Here is a 20,928-nt window from a genome sequence, read left to right as displayed (position 1 = left end):
CCGAGACCGAGTCCGAGCGAAGCCACGGATCCGTATCCGTTTCCGAAGGATGAAATCCCTCTGTAAGTTCCCTACTCGCCGAGACTCGGTTAGACGATTTACAAAAATTAGTTCCGTACTTATTAAAAAAACTGGCTAAATCCAACGTCCGGGTCAAGTCACTCCAAAAGGAGGTAACAGCCCTTAAGGAAGCGACTGACTCGAGTTCTTTGACTCAGCCAGTTCAAATTGGAAGTTCGACTCAAGTCCAACAACTTGAGGAAGAAAATTGTAATTTGAAAACTCAAATTAAAGAACCCAAGGACACGTTGGAACGGTTCACCTTGGGTTCCAAGAATCTGGATTTGATTCTTGGAAAACAGTGAGCCATTTACAACAAATCCGGACTTGGATTTAAGGCCAAACACAAATACAAATCCTATTTATCTCTAGTAAATCGGTCAAATAGAAAAGTAATCCAAGCATGAGTCCCTAAGTCAAATCTGATTAATCAAGTCAGACTTGGACACTATTGGGTCACCAAGGATCATGTCTACTACCTTGATAGACCATATCGAGGCTATGATCTAGGGGGAGCCAATAGAAAATCTATCTTAATTAATAAATAAATTGATTGATGATTGTTTATTTACTTTCCTTGTAATAAGCATGTTTAGATTAGGATAGTTTAAGGACCTAGGCGTAATTTACATTTGTTAGTTAAACCTAGGGGTTTCAAAAAGAAAATTAAATATATATTTTCTTTGAGTGGCTCTATCTAGGAAGTGCTGGATGATCCCATACCCAAGAAGGCAGAGTGCCTTGCCACGACCTGGGAGCCAATCTTTGAAATACATATTTAATTGACTAATTGGAAAACATAATTTTAACTCAAATGTAAATTAATCCTTAGAAATAATCTAAATTAAAGATAATCATCTCACAAAAATACTTAAGATTATCTGATTGATAACTTAGAATCGGGTGAGATGAATCTAGGTTGAACTTAGTCAAAATCAAGTAAACCTAATAAATTTAATTAATTCCAATAAGTCAATAATGTCAAATTATTTAAAAATCATATAAAAAATTATTTGAAAAATTATTTTTAAATCATTTTAAAAATCATTTGAAAAATTATTTACAAATCATTTTAAAAATCATTTGAAAAATTATTTAAAAATCATTTTAAAAATTATTTGAAAAATTATTTAAAAATCATTTTAAAAATTATTTGACAAATTATTTAAAAATCATTTTAAAAATTATATAAACATCATTTTAAAAATTATATGAAAAATTATATAAAAATAATTTTAAAAATGATTTAAAAATCATTTTAAAAATTATTTAAAAATTATTAAAAAAATTATTTTAAAATCATTTAAAAATTATTTGAAAAATTATTTAAAAATCATTTTAAAAATTATTTGAAAAATTATTCAAAAATTATTTAAAAATCATTTTAAAAATTATTTGAAAAATTATTTAAAAATAATTTAAATATTATTTGAAAAATTATTTAAAAAACATCTTAAAAATTATTTGAAAAATTATTTGAAAATCATTTAAAAATCCTTTTAAAAACTAGTTAAAAATTAATTTGAAAAATTATTAAAAATTCATTTGAAAATTTATCTAAAATTCATTTGAAAAATTATTAAAAATTCATTTGAAAAATTATCTAAAATTCATTTGAAAAATTATCTAAAATTCATCTAAAAATTATTTAAAAATTCATTTGAAAAATTATTTAAAGATCATTTTAAAATTTATTTGAAAAATTATTTAAAAATAATTTTAAAAATTATTTGAAAAATTATTTAAAAATCATTTTAAAAATTAGGAAAATAATTACTTTTAAATACATCCTTGGACTATAGGCATTAATTTAGGGGGAGTGAATATTTTTTCCCCAAAGAATATATATATATATATATATATATATATATATATATATATATTGTTTTTGCCTTATCTTGAAAATAAAAATTATTTTTGATTTGACTTCAAAATTAAAAACTATTTTTGACTTGTCTTCAGAAATACAAATTAACTATGACCTGGCTTTAAAATTTAAACTTATCTAAAAGGCTAAATGTTTTCAAAGCTAAGTACTTAAGCTAAGATCTGATGTATATCCTTTTAAGTTAAGTACTTAAACTAAAACTTTTCAAATTTAGCTTAAGTTTAGTTAAGTATTTTTTTCGAAGCATTTTTGAAAATTTAGCTAAGTGTTTCTCAAGGTAATTATTTTCAAATGTTAAGTTTTTGTTGAAAACACTAAGTATTTTGTCAAAAAGCTTTTCAAATTAAGCTAAGTATTTTTCAAAAAGCTCTTCAAATTTAACTAAGTGCTTCAATATCACAAAATTAGCTAAGTTATTTTTCAAAGTTGAAATAATTTATGAAAAATACTTTTTCACTTAGCTAAAAGTCTTACAAGAACATTTTCTTCTAAAAAGCTAAGTATTTTTTAAGGTATGACTAAACATTTTTTTTCAAAATCTTTTCGAAATATAGTTGTTGCCCACCGGAAGCGATCAACGATCGCGGGCCTTGGAGTAGGAGTCGCCATAGGCTCCGAACCAAGTAACCAACTTGTTTTAGCGTGTGTTTGTGTTTAATTTCCGCTGCGTTTTACTCGATACATTTTAATCGAACGAAATAGCCACGAGCGCTATTCACCCCCTCCAGCGCTTCTCAATCCAACAATCACAGCACGTCAATTTGGATCATTCACTGCCAGTTTAAAGCTAGAAGGTTCTGTAAGTACACCGTGGTAGTTTTGATGTGATCAACCAAGTCAAGTTAGGTCTTGTTGTGTTTCTAACCCTTGTGTCTAAGTGTTCATGAACTTTGGAGCATAGAAAGTTAAGTGAAAGACGTAGATAGCGAGAAGGATGACATGGAAGAGAGTCGACGGGCTCGGTGTATCCAAGGGATAGGGTGCTGTGGAAGTTTATGCTGGTGGACGAGAAGGAGGCGTGTGACATTTTCAAGGGACGAGAAGCTGGAATAGAAGACTGCTCGAAGGCGAGAAAATGGGTTCAGGTGAGCCCTATTCCAGATGGCCGAAATCACCCAAGCGAGCGGAACCAGAACGAAAGATCCAAACCCAAGTGAGAGGAACCAGAGTGGAAGACCCATACCAAAATGTCAACTAGAAATTGACTTTTGGGTCCGGGCACCCAGAACTCCTCCGGGTGCCTGAAACTAAAAATTCAATCAAACGCAACATGGCACATTCCGTTGTGACGGGGATAAAACTGTAGGACCGTTAGATTCGATAGAGGGGGGGGGTGAATATCGATTCGAAAACTTAGAGTATAAACGCAGCGGAAAAGTAAAATAGACACAAATGTTTTTTACTTCGTTCGGAGCCTGTGACGACTCCTACTCGAAGACCCGTGGTCCTTGACCACTTTCGTTGGGCAATCACTAATATAGTTACAAAAATGAACACAAGAACTGCTAGTGAAAATAAAGCAATACCGACAAGGAAATTAAAAAACCGAAGGAGCACTTTGTCGGAGCTTTGTTGGCGTCGTACTGAACGTCGAGCAGCAAGACCAGCAGTAGAAGAGTTCTCAGATTAATTGATCATCTGAAGCTCCTGCCTGGGGCTTCTTTTATATGTTGCTCCGGGCGCCTGGAATGTGACGTAGCTGCTCAAACTGTGATGCTCCACGTGGTGACGACTTGTCTGGATATAATTTGCCTTCCGGGCGCCCGGACCACCTTGTTCCAGAAAACTCCCTTTTCCTGCAAAACAAAGTTAGTCCGAGGCAATATATAACCTGCAACATAGATTATTAGCACATTTTATAATAGTATGAATTAGCACAAGTAGTATGACTTAGATTCCGTCTTTCCGAGACCGGAATCTAGTCACGATCTCGACTTAGATATCCGAAATGGATCTAAGCCGGATCGACGCCTAATGTTCCCTTCCCGAGAACGCGTCCTCGCAGTCACTCCCCTCCAGTGACTTACCTCACTTACCTGCCAGACGTCCGGTCAGCCCGTCGACCCGTCTGGACTTCTCGCCAAGCATCCGGTCAGCCCGTCGACCCGCTTGGACTTCTCGCCAAGCGTCCGGTCAGCCCGTCGACCCGCTTGGATTTCTCGCCAGCTATCCGGTCAGCCCGTCGACCTAGCTGGACTTCGTGCCAGACATCCGGTCAGCCCGTCGACTTGTAACGACCACCCTTCTTACTACTACTACTACTTACTAAGAGTGACCGCTACTTAACTACTAACTCCACTTAACCGGTATAATTAAAAACCACGAGGAATCTCTACCGAAAAATTTCGACAGAATCTCCCCTGTACCGGTGACCAAATCATCAATACAAACAAACTATACTCAGCCACAGGCGGCTGGAACATATATCTTCACAACTACGCAGTATAATATCACAAATAAAAGAAGGAAACTATCCTAACAATAGCAAACATCAATATCACTCCATCAATAGAACCCAACTACCAATGCGGAATAACCTTAATTACAATATTGACTCATAATAGCATTAAAAGAAAACTAAAGAACTCTAAACAGAAAAGTCTTAACAATTCCTTAGCAAACTCTTGATCTCCCCATAGTCCAGCCATCACACACCTTCATCACCACCACCTTGTCGCCTTCCTTGCTAAATCTTTTCCTTTCCTTTATCTGCAGTAGGAGGAAGTGCAGTCTATAAGCATAAAGCTTAGTGAGCGCTATCTACTCACAAAAACTCGATATGCATGTATATAAATAAGAACATGCTAAAACTGAATGCTAACATGTAAAGCTACTCATTCTCATAAATAGCAAAGGAATCAACTAACTGAAAAGCTAACATGTATAGCTAAACATGCTCATCAACTAGCAAATCAATAACATGTAAGAAAACTAAACATGTAAAAGCTGCTAGCATAAAAGGAAGCTAAACTTACTGATCTTTAAAACAAAGTGAAACTTGTTTTACTTGTTCTAAGCTGATTCTTTTATTTCACTTGCTTAAAACTCATTCTTTAGTACTTTTATTCTTATGTAAAACTTATTTTTACTTGTTCATAAACTTATACTTTTAATACTTGAAAATAATAATCAACTTCTTTTGGGCCCGGCATTGTACCACTTTGCGCGCATTCTTAGTAAGGATAGAGGTAGCTAATCCCGAAACTACTAAGATACTTCTAGGCCTTGTGCCTAGGGGCAACTTGGAGCCCATCCCTTGGACCTTGTGTCCGCTACATGCCCTTTAAAAGTAAAATACTTATTATCTTATTTACTTCTTCTTTAAATGCCTTGGCATTTTAATAAGCACCTCGTGTGTCAAAATTCCTAAAGTCTTGACTTTGGTATCTACTTAAGGCCTTGGCCTTTTCTTTCTTTTCTTTATCTTTCTTATACTTTTCTTTATCTTTCTTATACTTTTCTTAAACCCAAAAAATACTATTAGGGTATCTTTCATATGCATCTATGAATGAAACTAACTATGTAACACATAATCGTGCATAAAAGAAATCTGCACATACAATACTTATCAAAAATTTGCACTAATGCTTAACAGAAATCTGCATACTAGCTTAATAAAAATCTGTATAATAGCTTAACAGAAATCTGCATACTAGCTTAATAAAAATCTGCATACAAGCTTAATCAAATCTGCTCACTACACTAATTAACTTCTGCACTTATAAGCTTAATAAAATTCTGCTCTTATAAACTTAATAAATTCTGCACTATAGGCTTAGTTAAAATCTGTAAGTCTAATTAAGCTACTAGAGATCTAATTGGATCTTCCAATGTTAAACCATCAAAACTGCAATGCTATATAATTCAAAATCTGTATGCTTATCTGAATGGTAGCAAGGAAGCATAGCTAAACCTCATGCTAGAATAAAGAAACTCAAATCTGTATACTTAAATGAAAGTAGCATAGCTAAACCTCAAATCTGTATACTTTACTTATAAAAATTCTGCACTTGTAATCTCAATAAAATCTGATAATGTTTTCAACCTATTCTGCACTTTTATCTGCAATGAAATCAAGCTTAATCCTGTACTAAAAATCTGTATACTATGTTCTGCCAGGATTTACAACTTTTACAAATATAAGCTATCCACTCTTTACTTATTCTCGTAGCATATTTCCTGTGCCCATTGAGGTAATAAGGGAAACCTAAATCTGTGCTACTAATGAATTCAAAGCCTTCACAAGCAAACATGTACACCTCAAGCCAAATCAATATCTTGCTATCCTTACATAAGAAAATAGAACCAATTCATAGCCAACCAAAACTAAACATGCTAAAGCTTAAAATCTATGTAAACTTGTTGAAAACTCATACTTTCACAAAGCAACGGGAATCAAAACTTGTTGCAACTATCTGTGGTGCCACGGCAAGGAAGCAAAAGAAGCCCAACGTGCCACACATGGCTAATCAAAGCTAAACAATCTGTTAACTTCCGAATCTGACAATTCCACGTGCTTGAACTGAACTATAGTTCATCCAAGGTAAGGATCAATCTAACAATTCTTCATTAGGTTTCATGGCAGCAACCTAATTATAAACTTCCTCCAAAACATGCTTCGAAATCAAATTTTAAACTTGCTGGAATTTAGAACCTTAAATCTTGCTACTGTTCTTCATGCTTAAACTGAACTAATCCTTCTCTTCTTTCTTTAGGGTTCACAGCAGCAAGCAAAAACCAAGAATTGTCACAGGAAAAATTTGAAAAAACAAGAAGAAAACGAAATCCGGAGCTATCCTACTGCAGGTGAGTAGCAACTCACCACTTGTTCTTGCACTTACGACCGAAGGAGAAGGCTTAATAGCTTCTAGGGTTTTTTTTTTCGGCGAGACTCAAAATCGCAGCACCTTCTTTGCGTCTACGTGCTCTCCACGTCGAGGAGATCACAAGGTTGTGAAGGACTCTCGGAGACCACCCGAGACCACCCTCAGCCGGCCGCCGGGGAAAGAAACTAGGGTTTCTTCGATTTCGCCTGAGAAGAAGCGGCGCCGTCGCGTGCGTGAGGAGAAGAAACCGATGGGGAGAAAAATAAAACCTATTCCTCACTTAACTTTCCTTTTACCAAAGTTTATTTTCGGTTTCTAAAATACCGCTTAACTATTATTGATTTCGGTTTCCTTCAAGAAATCAATCACTTGATCACTTGGTTATCTCCTCCGCTTAAGTCTCGGGTCGAGCCGAAGGTCGCCGGGTCGAGCCTCGGCTCGGCCAAATTTCTGCAACCTTTTATTTTCTGTTATCAAATATGGCTTAAAAATATTTCGCACCATATTCATTCACAAAACACTTACGGAACAGTTGGCTAGCCGAATTCGCTTAAGGCTTGACTTAACCCGAGGTCCACGGTTCGAACCTCGGCTTCGACATTTTTTTGTCGAAACTTCTTCCGTTCAGTAAAAATACCAAACGACCTCCAAAAATTGTATAAAAATACTCTAAAAATTTCTAAAAATCTCTAGAATATTTCTATAGCATTTCTAAATAATTTTAAGGACTTTTAGAACTTCAAATAGGGAAAATTTGGGTCGTTACATGACCTGTCTGGACTTCTCCTGCACACTTGATCAAAGTGTCAGACAACAACAAACTAACTTAACCTGATTTGTCATTCATCAAAAACTGGGTTAAATCGTTAGTGCTAACCGCACCAACAATCTCCCCCTTTTTGATGGAATGACAACCTGGTTAAGTTAGTGAAAACATATGCAAGAAACAACATGCATTTATGTGGTTTTAAAGTTAGTTTGTATTTTCAAATTGGTTTAGCTAACTTAACCACACCTAACCTGTGAGATACGGCAAAATAAAATAACCTATAATGATTTAAGGGAATTTTATGATATTTTTCTGGATTTATTTGGAGGTCGTATGATAATGTTTAAGGGGATAAATGGTTAAGCTTAAGGTGGTAAGGTAAATCATCATTAAAAGAGTGTTAGTTAAGGAGTTGTGAGAACTTAACCTAACCCAAACCCTCCCCTTATAAGCTACAGTTCCAAGCCCTAAATCGTCGTCTACTCTTATTCCTTCGTGCATACTGCCTTCGCCGATCTCTCCCCACTTTTATCTGTTCTCGCCGACGGGCTCAGCACCGACGTACGCTCGCAACCGATTGCCGGTGCCTGGGTGTGAGATGAGTCGCCGGTCCTCCCCACGCCTGGTCGGAGGTTTTCGTTTGTGACGTCCTCCTTCGAAGTGCCTCGGTCGAGTGAGCTGATCTGACCTCGGTGAACACCGGAGCTTGAATCGCCGTACCAGAGCTTAAAGTGGGACGCGGATCTGCATCGCAAGAAACTATCTCGTCGTTCCGGGGCTAGGGTCGAGTGGATCTGATCGGGTTCCCTCCGTCGATCGTGGAGGTATTCGGCAGCAAGGTAGGTGGAGGTATAGGTTATCTTGATTTGGTTTTTGTTAAGGAAATTCGTGGTTTGGTGCTAGAATGTGAGATTTTATTGATTGAGTTTCGTTTCTAGCAGTGGCATACCGTGAGGTGTTCTGCCACAATCTCCCACTACTGTTCTTCATCCGGGATTCCTTGGGTAAGATCCCTGCCAATACAGATGTTAGGTTGTAGACCTTAATGTTGGTTTTAGATTGAATTCGATACTGATTATGCATCAATTGGGATGTTTGTGATGCGTATAGCTCTGTTAAGAGCTCAGATCTATGGATCTACAATGTGGGCAGCATTCGTGTACTAGTGCCGGCGATTTCACCTTCCGACAGCAAGTTATCAGTGGGGAGGTTTCTGTAAGGTAAACTTTAGATTGTGGATACATGGTTTAATTTAAATACGTATTGGTGCATTGGTGTAGTAGGAACAAATGCATGATTTGGGGGAAATTCTAATTTTATAATCTGAAGGCATACGGTTAGGGTTTTGGTTTGGTTAGTAGTAGATTGGTATGGTTTCGTTGGGGTAATGAATGGAATTTATATTAAATTCACTTGTCTTACACAGTGGTTTAGTTATTTAGTTTCAAATGTACTTAGTTAAATTGATACGTTGACACAGGACTCTGATCGAGGAGAGTGTCGTGACGAGGTTGACGTCGGATTCAGTATACATTTAGAGGCGGGTACTTCTTAACTTGCTCCTTTAGATATCGGTTTAAGTGCATGAGTTAGTTTCATATATGCAGTATTTATCTTGACTCCACTCATTTTATTTCTTGTTCTTGAAACTTTATCCACTCAATCTTCGAGATGATCACTTTCTTATCTATACAGTCTCCCGTTGTTATTCTTGATACTTAGCAGATACTAGATGCCATGCTTACCTGTTTATGCTTACCTGTTTGATTACTGCTTATTTATGCTTAGTATTGAGCATGCGGATTCATGTAGCATACCTGATTTCCTGTTATATTTATATGATGACTGTTGCATTATTCGCATCATGTCATTGCATGCATAGCCGACGACTTTGGCTCCCTTGTGGTTGAGACGGTCATTGGCCTGGGCCGCATGCTCGGCCACTCATGGGTAGTGGTAGCTTGGAGCGTGCCGCATGTCCTGTCGTGCCCCCCACTCGCTCACTCATGGGTAGTGTCTGCTGGAGTCGCGGGCAGCAGGGACCCCCGTCGTAGACGTAGCTATTCAGCTACTATGCAACTGTCCCCTCGGCCACTCGAGAGTAGTGGTAGCTGGAGTGTGTACAGTTTGTCATTGTCCCGGCCTCTCGTCCATACTGGGGTCATGGACTTGAGGGGTGGGCGGGAGTGACCATCCGTGCATACGTTACTTTTTGATATACCTGCTTATGCTGTTTATGCTTACTTATGCAGTTCTGTTATCACATACCTGTTATATATGCTTGGGCACTGATTACTATTGCAGTATACTTTATATGTGATTCTGGTAGTTATGAGCAGTACTGTAGCAGTTTACTTTATCTCAGACCTTACACTGTTAGCCTAGGATATGGTTTCAGGTATGGATATATATATACTTTGTTTACCCTGTAGTATCTGCTATTTATCTTTCCGAGACTGTATCCTTTTGTATTCCTGTTCTTTATGATACTCATGCACTGTCTATCCTATTACCCGCTGAGTTTTATACTCACCACCCGCATTGGTAATTTCACCAGGTAGCTGATAGCGATGCTAGTACGCTTGGAGGAGGATCCCGACTGCCGGTCCCATGTCACTTCTGAGGATGGTTTTACAGTTTTGGTTTTCATTTTATTATGAGTCAAACCTTTGAATTTAGCATTGTAATAATTGAGCTGTGGACTTGTTATTTGTATTTGGTTGTTTTGCCGATGAGTCAAGCCGGGCCGGCCCGCGGTGAGTTTTTGTTATTTTATCTTTGTTATTCTTGTTTTCCGCTGTGTTTGACTTTACAGCCGTGTGGGCTGCATATTATCTGCGTGGTTGTGATATATTTGTATATGTATTATCTGTGGTGTTGTATACCGGTTCTATTTGTCACTGCTACAGGGGAGGTGCTGTCCGATTTTCGTCGGACAACCTTACTCTCGGGGCGTGACAATTTATTGGTATCAGAGCTACAGGTTTACGATGTCAGATTCATACGTTTTGGATTTTTCATGATTTTATTCCTCGAAGTGACTTTTCAGGATTTGGGACCAGGCGGCGGCGGAACACCTCCAAGTAATTGGCTGTAAGTTTTATAAGTACGAACTTATACTGTGTGTAATACTTATTAGTGGTTTACATCAGGTATGAGGCGTGGTCGAGCGGGAGCCGGTTATCGTCGTGGACCGGGACGACCACGGAAACAACCCATTGAGGCCGAGGAACCAGAACCAGTGACTCAGGAGGCAGATTCTTCTAGGGATCCAACGGATGTTGAGACGGCTAGTCGGGAACAGACCCATCAGACTCCTAGAGATTAGGGACGTCAGCCTCAGGAGATCCCTTTAGTCATACCATCTGGTAGGAATCAAGAATTTCAGCCTCAGGGTATTCCCTCCGGGATACCATCAGTATTTCCTACTCCTGCTACTACCGATTGGATGAGGGACAGAGCTCGGATACCGTTGCTGGCGAGGTCCGTCAAGGACAGATTTACCTTATATTTGGGCGGAGCAGATCCTTGGGCTGCTCGAAGTTGGTTGAAGAATTTAGAGAGCACCTTTGAGTACCTGAGTTGCACGGATGAGGAGAAAGTGGAACTGGCAGCGTATCATCTCCGAGATCAAGCAGTCACATGGTGGGACATGCAGAAGACGATCTTTGGAGAGCAGCGCATCACATGGGCGATGTTCCGAGACGCGTTTGAGCGGCAATATTTCCCAGCGACCTTCTGTCTAGCTCGACGCCAGGAATTTCTGAATCTCAAGCAGGGCGACCGGTCAGTGATGGAGTACAATGCTGAATTCTGTAGGTTGGCAGAATTTTGTCCTCACTTAGTGGCACAAGATTATGATCGTATGCAGCAGTTCACTCAGGGTCTTGCAGCATACATTCGGATTCGGATGTCAGGATTTCCAGGTAGTTCCTATCGGGAGGTTCTAGATCGAGCACTATTCATAGAGATGACTCAGCAGCAGGTAAATCAGGAGAAAGGACATGAAAAGCAGTCGTCGCAAAAGAGAGGGAATAGAGGTCAGAGTTCTCGGGCTCCTTCCGGAGGATCTTCTCGGCCTCAGAAGACTGGGTGAACATCGGATGGAGGTTCTCGTCCCCCTCATCATGATCAGAAGAACTTTGGTGGGACCAGGTGTTTTCAGTGTGGGTCTAAGAGTCACACCAGGAATAGTTGCCCGTTGGATCATGCTATATGTTTCTACTGTAAACTTCCAGGGAATGAGAGTCGGGATTGTACTATGAAAGCACAGTTGGAGGCTCCTAAAGTTACATCTCAGGGGGAATCATCCTCTCAGTCACGTTCACAGAGGAGATCGCAGAAGACCCAGAGTGCCCCACGTCAGCAACGACCACAGCCTTCTCAGGGACAGATATACCATGTGCAGGGTCAGGAGCCAGCGACTACACAGTATTCTGCCGCAGTGTTTTCTCATCAGGCATTTCCAGCACAGCAGGATTTTCATCCACATCAGCCTTACTCAGCATATCAGCAGCAGCCTCAATCTCAGTATCAGCAGCCGGTTCCCACACCTAAGATGCCAGCGCAGGCCACTTCAGGGATACCACAGCCGAGCTCAGAGGTGGGTCGTGTTTATGCTGTTACACGGGAGGAGGCACAGCGAGCTGAGGGATCGGTTTTCCGAGGTATTATTTCAGTTTATACATTTACTGCGGATTTATTGATAGATACTGGTAGTTCTCATTCATTCATATCACGAGTATTTCTGGGTAAAATCGGGAGATTGCCTAGTCGTCGGACACACGGGCTGACAGTATCTCTACCATCTGGCGAGATACTAAGTATTAGTCTGGAAGTCAGAGGATGTCCTTTAGACTTCAATGGTCAGACTATTATGGTGGATCTGCAGGTATTAGAGATGGTGGAATTTGACATTATATTGGGCATGGATTGGCTGGCCATGAACCATGCCACAGTTGACTGTAGAGCGAGAGTAGTCACATTCCGACCTCCCGGTTTACCATCGTGGACATTCATTGGAACCGGGGGTGATGGGATATCAGTCATATCAGCAATGCAAGCGAGAAGATTACTGTCGCAGGGTTGTCAGGGATATTTGCTGTCTATGGTTAAAGCTGATACGGATGCATTACCACGACTCTCGGACGTTCCTATTGTTCGAGAATTTTCAGATGTATTTCCTGACGAACTCCCCGGGTTGCCTCCTAAAAGGCAAGTTGAGTTTACAATTGAGTTGGTTTCGGGAACCGCACCGGTATCCAAGACCCCCTATCGCATGGCACCAAAGGAGTTAGAGGAGCTGAAGGTTCAGTTGCAGGAGCTGTTGGACAGAGGATTTATCCGTCCCAGTGTTTCTCCGTGGGGAGCACCAGTATTATTCGTTAAGAAGAAAGATGGATCACTGAGATTATGTATTGATTACCGACAGCTGAATGCGGTCACTGTCAAGAACAAATATCCATTGCCACGTATAGAGGATTTATTTGATCAGCTAAAGGATACCTGTGTATATTCAAAGATTGACTTGCGCTCAGGTTATCATCAGCTCAGGGTTGGAGATGCGGATATTCCGAAGACAGCATTTCGCACTCGTTATGGTCATTACGAGTTCTTGGTAATGCCATTTGGGCTTACCAATGCCCCAGCAGTGTTCATGGATCTGATGAACAGAGTATTTCTCGAGTACTTGGATCAGTTCGTTATTGTATTCATCGACGATATTCTGATATATTCCCGATCTGAGGAGGAACACAGGCGACATCTTCGCATAGTTTTGGAGACGCTACGGCGAGAACACCTCTATGCGAAGTTTAGTAAATGCGCCTTTTGGCTACCTTCGGTGGGTTTTCTTGGACATGTTGTCTCCAGCAGAGGTATATCTGTGGATCCGCAGAAGATTGAGGCCATCACTGGTTGGGAGCAGCCGAAGACCGTACAAGAGATTCGTAGTTTTTTGGGATTAGCTGGGTATTATCGGAGATTTGTTGAGGGCTTTTCCAGCATAACCTTACCATTGACACGATTGACCCGGAAGGGAGAGAAGTTTAGCTGGACAGAATCTCGTGAGCAGAGCTTCCAGGAGCTCAAACGGAGACTTGTTACTGCACCAGTGTTAGTACTTCATTCTGGCGTGGATGGATTTGTACTTTTCACGGATGCATCATATCAGGGACTGGGTGCCGTACTTATGCAACGCGATCGTGTGGTGTCATATGCCTCGCGTCAGCTGAAAGATCATGAGAGGAATTATCCAGTTCATGATTTGGAGTTGGCAGCTATCATCTTCGCATTGAAGATTTGGCAACATCATTTATATGGGATCACCTTTGAGATTTATACAGATCATAAAAGTCTCAAATATCTGTTTACCCAGAAGGAATTGAATTTACGACAGCGAAGATGGATGGAATTCTTGAAAGACTATGACTGCACAATTAACTATCACCCGGGGAGAGCCAACGTGGTAGCTGATGCTTTAAGCAGGAAATCCCGTGGAGTTTTGGCATGTCACCGAGTGATGGTTACAGAGTTGATACAGAGCTTCTCTGAGTTGGGGTTGATGGAGCAAGCACAGACAGAGCGAGGCTTGCTAGTCACCATGGTTGCTCAGTCACCTATAGTGGAGCGTATCAAGGAGGCTCAGGCTACGGATCAGCATCTGCAGTTTTTACGTAGCAGAGTTACCTCAGGACAGCAGACAGAGTTTGCTTGTGATGATAGTGGAATTCTGTATTTCCGCGGCAGATTATGTGTCCCTGAGTCACATCCTGTCCAGGAGGACTTACTACGGGAAGCACATCGATCTAGATTTGCGATTCATCCAGGAGGTACTCGCATGTACAGGGATCTGAAACGATCATACTGGTGGAATGGTATGAAGAAGGATATTGCGGTATTTGTGGCGCAGTGTTTAGTTTGTCAGCAGATTAAGGCAGAGCATCAGAGACCAGCTGGGTTACTGCAGAAGATAGAAATACCAGAATGGAAATGGGAGCATATCATGATGGACTTTGTGGTAGGACTACCCCGGACCCGAAAGGGTCATGATGCGATTTGGGTAATCGTTGATCGGTTAACCAAATCTGCGCACTTCTTACCGATCCGTCGGACGGATTCGTTGGATCGATTGGCAGAGTTGTACTGCAGAGAGATCACCAGATTACATGGTATACCTCTGAGTATTATATCAGATAGAGATCCACGATTTACCTCTCGATTTTGGCAGAGTCTCCAGCAGGCCATGGGTACGGAACTCCGTTTTAGTACTGCATTTCACCCTCAGACGGATGGGCAGTCGGAGCGGACTATTCAGACATTGGAGGATCTATTGAGATCTTGTGTCATGGACTTTGGCGGTAGCTGGGAGGATCACTTGCACTTGGTGGAGTTTGCATACAATAACAGTTACCACTCAGCGATTCAGATGGCACCATTCGAGGCATTATATGGCAGAACATGTAGATCTCCTACTTTATGGGGCGAGGTTGGAGAATCGTCAGTCTTGGGACCCCAGCGTATTCAGCGAGATGCAGAGTTGGTTGGCACCATCAGACGCAGAATGACAGAAGCCCAGGACCGACAGAAAAGCTACGCGGATCGGAGACGGAGACCTTTGGAGTTCTCTGTGGATGATCACGTGTTCCTACGAGTGTCTCCTACCAAGGGGGTGAGGAGGTTTGGATTAAAAGGGAAGTTAGCTCCTCGTTACATCGGACCTTTTCAGATACTTGAGCGGATCGGGGAGGTAGCATATCGACTGGCGCTGCCACCTTCACTTGCTGGGGTGCATGATGTATTTCACGTGTCCATGTTGAGGAAATATGTGCCACACCCTACACATATTTTGACAGATGTCTTGATCACCCTTTAGCCAGATGTAACGTATGAGGAGGTTCCAGTACGGATATTGGATCGCAAGGAACGTCAGCTGCGAAACAAGACAATTCGATTGGTCAAGGTTGGTTGGGAGCATCATTCAGATGACGAGGCAACCTGGGAGCTGGAGGATGAGATCCGAGCGCGGTACCCACAGTTGTTTGATGAAGGTAGGTAAGTTATTTCATTTAATGATTGACTTCGCATGTCGGTTGTTGTTTAATGCAATTATGTCGTAAATTTGGAGACCAAATTCTTATTAGAGGGGGAGAATGTGAGATACGGCAAAATAAAATAACCTATAATGATTTAAGGGAATTTTATGATATTTTTCTGGATTTATTTGGAGGTCGTATGATAATGTTTAAGGGGATAAATGGTTAAGCTTAAGGTGGTAAGGTAAATCATCATTAAAAGAGTGTTAGTTAAGGAGTTGTGAGAACTTAACCTAACCCAAACCCTCCCCTTATAAGCTACAGTTCCAAGCCCTAAATCGCCGTCTACTCTTATTCCTTCGTGCATACTGCCTTCGCCGATCTCTCCCCACTTTTATCTGTTCTCGCCGACGGGCTCAGCACCGACGTACGCTCGCAACCGATTGTCGGTGCCTGGGTGCGAGATGAGTCGCCGGTCCTCCCCACGCCTGGTCGGAGGTTTTCGTTTGTGACGTCCTCCTTCGAAGTGCCTCGGTCGAGTGAGCTGATCTGACCTCGGTGAACACCGGAGCTTGAATCGCCGTACCAGAGCTTAAAGTGGGACGCGGATCTGCATCGCAAGAAACTATCTCGTCGTTCCGGGGCTAGGGTCGAGTGGATCTGATCGGGTTCCCTCCGTCGATCGTGGAGGTATTCGGCAGCAAGGTAGGTGGAGGTATAGGTTATCTTGATTTGGTTTTTGTTAAGGAAATTCGTGGTTTGGTGCTAGAATGTGAGATTTTATTGATTGAGTTTCGTTTCTAGCAGTGGCATACCGTGAGGTGTTCTGCCACAATCTCCCACTACTGTTCTTCATCCGGGATTCCTTGGTTAAGATCCATGCCAATACAGATGTTAGGTTGTAGACCTTAATGTTGGTTTTAGATTGAATTCGATACTGATTATGCATCAATTGGGATGTTTGTGATGCGTATAGCTCTGTTAAGAGCTCAGATCTGTGGATCTACAATGTGGGCAGCATTCGTGTACTAGTGCCGGCGATTTCACCTTCCGACAGCAAGTTATCAGTGGGGAGGTTTCTGTAAGATAAACTTTAGATTGTGGATACATGGTTTAATTTAAATACGTATTGGTGCATTGGTGTAGTAGGAACAAATGCATGATTTGGGGGAAATTCTAATTTTATAATCTGAAGGCATACGGTTAGGGTTTTGGTTTGGTTAGTAGTAGATTGGTATGGTTTTGTTGGGGTAATGAATGGAATTTAGATTAAATTCACTTGTCTTACACAGTGGTTTAGTTATTTAGTTTCAAATGTACTTAGTTAAATTGATACGTTGACACAGGACTCTGATCGAGGAGAGTGTCGTGACAAGGTTGACGTCGGATTCAGTCTACATTTAGAGGCGGGTACTTCTTAACTTGCTCCTTTAGATATCGGTTTAAGTGCATGAGTTAGTTTCATATATGCAGTATTTATCTTGACTCCACTCATTTTATTTCTTGTGCTTGATACTTTATCCACTCAATCTTCGAGATGATGACTTTCTTATCTATACAGTCTCCCGTTGTTATTCTTGATACCTAGCAGATACTAGATGTCATGCTTACCTGTTTATGCTTACCTGTTTGATTACTGCTTATTTAAGCTTAGTATTGAGCATGCGGATTCATGTAGCATACCTGATTTCCTGTTATATATATATGATGACTGTTGCATTATTCGCATCATGTCATTGCATGCATAGCCGACGACTTTGGCTCCCTTGTGGTTGAGACGGTCGTTGGCCTGGGCCGCACGCTCGGCCACTCATGGGTAGTGGTAGCTTGGAGCGTGCCGCATGTCCTGTCGTGCCCCCCACTCGCTCACTCATGGGTAGTGTCTGCTGGAGTCGCGGGCAGCAGGGACCCTCGTCGCAGACGTAGCTATTCAGCTACTATGCAACTGTCCCCTCGACCACTCGAGAGTAGTGGTAGCTGGAGTGTGTACAGTTTGTCATTATCCCGGCCTCTCGTCCATACTGGGGTCATGGACTTGAGGGGTGGGCGGAAGTGACCATCCGTGCATACTGTGAGATCTCGGAAAATTTAATTAATAGGGTTATTTGAGAAATAGCCTTATAGAATTTTTCCGGAAATTTTAGAAATTTTCTGGGAATTTTTCGGAGCTTGTACGACGGATTTTGAGGGGACGAATTAACGGGTGCGAATAAGGCCTGTTTGGGATACCCATTTAAGTGAGGAATTGTTTTATTTATAAATTCCTTTTCTTTTCCTTTTCTTCCTCAAACGCCGATCCTTTTAATCCCGAACTCGAACCTTTCTTCCCCCAAACCGTCGCGATCCCAACCTCTCTTCTTCCCGATCTCTCTCTGTTCTCTCTCGCGGGCAAGCGATGGCGACGGGAGCAAGGCTACAGCTCCGGCGATCCTTCTCCGCTGGCATCGACGCCTAATAATCTCAGATCCGGCTGGTGTTCTTTCCTCTCCTCACTGTTGCCGATCATTTCTCCAGCCCTAACCTCTCAGCCGATGGCCGACCATCGCTCTTCGCATGAGGTCGGGTTAGCAGCGCCTGAGGTACACACGGTGCCCTAGTTGAGATCTTGCAGTGGGTGCGATTGATTCCAATCCGTGTCTCCTCAAGTTGGATCGGATTGGGCGACACCTCCTGGAGGCAACCGATCGAGGTAAGGGTTTGTGTTCTGTTTGGGATATTGAGATGATCGTGTAATCGAGTCTTCCTTTCCCTTGCTCACCAGAGGTATCCGGTTGGTGGACAGCAGCTGGATTAGGGCAGTGAGGTGAGGTGCTGTTTTGGTGGAGTATTTGCTTGATTCCGGCCACCACATCCCTGTCAACAAATTGGCACATCTGAGGCAAGGTTAGGTTATCATTTAGGTGGTTGTTTGGATTTGGGATATCCAATCTTGATCTCTATTCTTGTTTTGATCAGTGATTTTATAGCTAGACCTATTCTTGATCCGATCAGTAGGGAGGAATCCAGGTTTATTCTGTGGGTTCTTGATCCAGCAATTCATCTTATTGCTGGCAGCAATAATCCCTGCTGTGGATCAACAACGATCACGGTTGAAGGTAAGGTTTGGTTTCAGAATTAGGTTATTGATTGATTAGTGATCTCCACTTGTTAATGTTGTTTTAATTCGGTCCAGTGAGGAGGAAGTTCTGTAGGGAGGTCTTGCTGTGCTATTCTTTAATCCAGTAGCTCAGTTTGGTTCTGGCAGCACCCCAACCAGCAGCTCCTCTTTGGCTGCGGATCAAGAGCAGTGGTTGAATTGAGGTACGTGTAGGGGTAGTTGATACTTGTTGTATTAGATATGATTTAGTTGTATGTGTAGGGATTTTTATACATGTTAATTGTAGATTTTGTGTTGATTGGAATATTGTGATTAGATTTATTTGCTTAGAGTTAATCTAATGGAATGGTTAGGGTTAGGGTAATTAACCCTAGTCAACCGTTGGATTTATAATCTAATTGGTGATTAGGGATTAGGTAACTAACCCTAATCGACCATTAGATTTAAATTGGTAAGTTGTGATTGTGGTGATTAGGGTTTTGCCCTAATTTAGTTTGGGAATTTTATTTAGCTATTTCATTGGGATTTAGCTAAATAAAATATATATGTTGTTTGGCACAGGACTCTGATTCGAGACGAGCATCTCGATATTGGATTAGGACTGGATTGTACCTTCTATTTGAGGCGGGTACCCTTTGACTTATCTCTTGATAGTGTCTTCTGATATGTGCAGTTTATATATACTTGCTAGTCATTGGTAGATTTAGCACTTCCCTGGTTATAGGTTATTCGACCCCTGTAGGCGATTATTAGCGATTGGTAGTTAGCATATTCCCTGGTTTAGTTATTTGATACTTGATACATGTTGCTACGATTAGCATCTATACCTTAGTCTAGCATGCTTTTCTTTCTTGCTGTGCTTATCTGTGTTCATAGAGACGCATATCTATAGTACTCTACTCTACTGGATTAGTTGCTTTACATGTGTGATACATGCTCTTGGATTCATGATACTTACATCATTGTTATATGTGATGTCTTTAGATTTACACTGTTTATTATCCTTGTTATATATGTGTTTATCTGTTTGGCATCTACACATATGGAGGAGGATTTGTTCAGGTATGTCATATTGTAGCCGCATGCACCATATCGCATGATTGCATGCTGGGCGATTGACGACTCCATTATTGTTGAGCTCGTCGGCCGGCTACATTGACCTGCACACCACGTGACCATTGCATGGGTAGTGGCACAGCACACAGGGTGTGTAGGTTGCCTGGTGGTGCTCCGCTGGAGGCTCCACTCATGGGTAGTGTGATAGGCAGCGTGGTAGCACACCGGGGTCCCTCCCCGTCATTGTGTACCGGGAGATGAGAGCATTGCGCTCCCTCCTATAGTTGAGGTTGGAGGATAGGTGTACTCCGGTGCATCCCGTCCACTCGGTCACTCTTCAGGGGTAGTGATGACAGAGTGCACGGTGTCACAGCCCTACCCACGCGGTCTCACCATTGGGTGTGAGATGCTGACTGGCGTCAGGGGTGACCATGTCATATTGCATCATATGCACGGATTGCATTCGTTATGATTGATGCATTTTGGTGATTGCATATGATTGACATGCATACAGGATACATGCTTTTGCTCTGACTATCTTTGCCTGTGTATGTCCACAATTATTTGTCCAAGCCTCGCAGGTGAGTACAGTTTATTTCAGTATCGCATTTCTTATTATTTGTGCAGTAGACTGTGTTACATGCCTATTGTTGGTTACTGCATTTTATTCAGTTATGCATATGTGTTATACTGATAGGAGACTGTACTATAGGCTTTATGGTTTAGGAGGCTGTACCTTAGGATATTACTGGTAGTTATATATTGATGTACATGTCTATTGGATTACCTGTTGAGTTCATTGAACTCACCCCGTTTTTATTACCATTTCAGGTTGAGGCCGTCGGGGAGATTCCAGTCGCTAGCCCCTTTATTGCGAGGATTTTCCTATTGTCGGGATATGTTTTTGTTTTTGGCATCTTATATACTTGCGATGTGGAACTTTTGTATTGTGGACTTTATGACGAACATTTGGGTTTACTACTTTTGGTTTTCCGCTGCGGATATCTTCATTTCTTCGTAGATTTGTTTTCTTCGTTGTAGTGGAGTAGGGGGTTTACATATATCTTCGAGGATTCTATATCGTTCTTTCTTTATATACCTGCGTGGATTGTTCATATTACATCTGTGTGGAATGTTGAATATAACTGCGTGGATTGTTTATTATTTGTGTGTATTGTTCCGGCCGTGTGTGGCCGAGG

At 41.3% G+C, this 20,928-nt stretch overlaps 1 long non-coding RNA gene across 2 annotated transcripts; it reads left to right on the top strand.

Annotated features, from left to right (window-relative positions):
- Positions 1-17,889: 17,889 nt before the first annotated feature.
- On the top strand, positions 17,890-20,725 carry LOC122027852. 2 transcript variants are annotated; one of them, XR_006124550.1, is made up of 5 exons: positions 17,890-18,265; positions 18,338-18,459; positions 18,532-18,671; positions 18,749-18,876; positions 20,561-20,725. It is a non-coding gene; the product is annotated as an uncharacterized LOC122027852 (long non-coding RNA). The 2 variants fall into 2 exon arrangements; XR_006124549.1 differs by lacking the exon at positions 20,561-20,725 and adding an exon at positions 19,235-19,300.
- The last annotated feature ends 203 nt before the right edge of the window (positions 20,726-20,928 follow it).

The sequence above is a fragment of the Zingiber officinale genome, chromosome 10A (genome assembly GCF_018446385.1).
Source record: "Zingiber officinale cultivar Zhangliang chromosome 10A, Zo_v1.1, whole genome shotgun sequence".
Classification (NCBI taxonomy): Eukaryota; Viridiplantae; Streptophyta; class Magnoliopsida; order Zingiberales; family Zingiberaceae; genus Zingiber; species Zingiber officinale.
The sequence above is the reverse complement of the archived record's forward strand: the minus strand, read 5'-3'. Positions and strand labels throughout refer to the sequence as shown.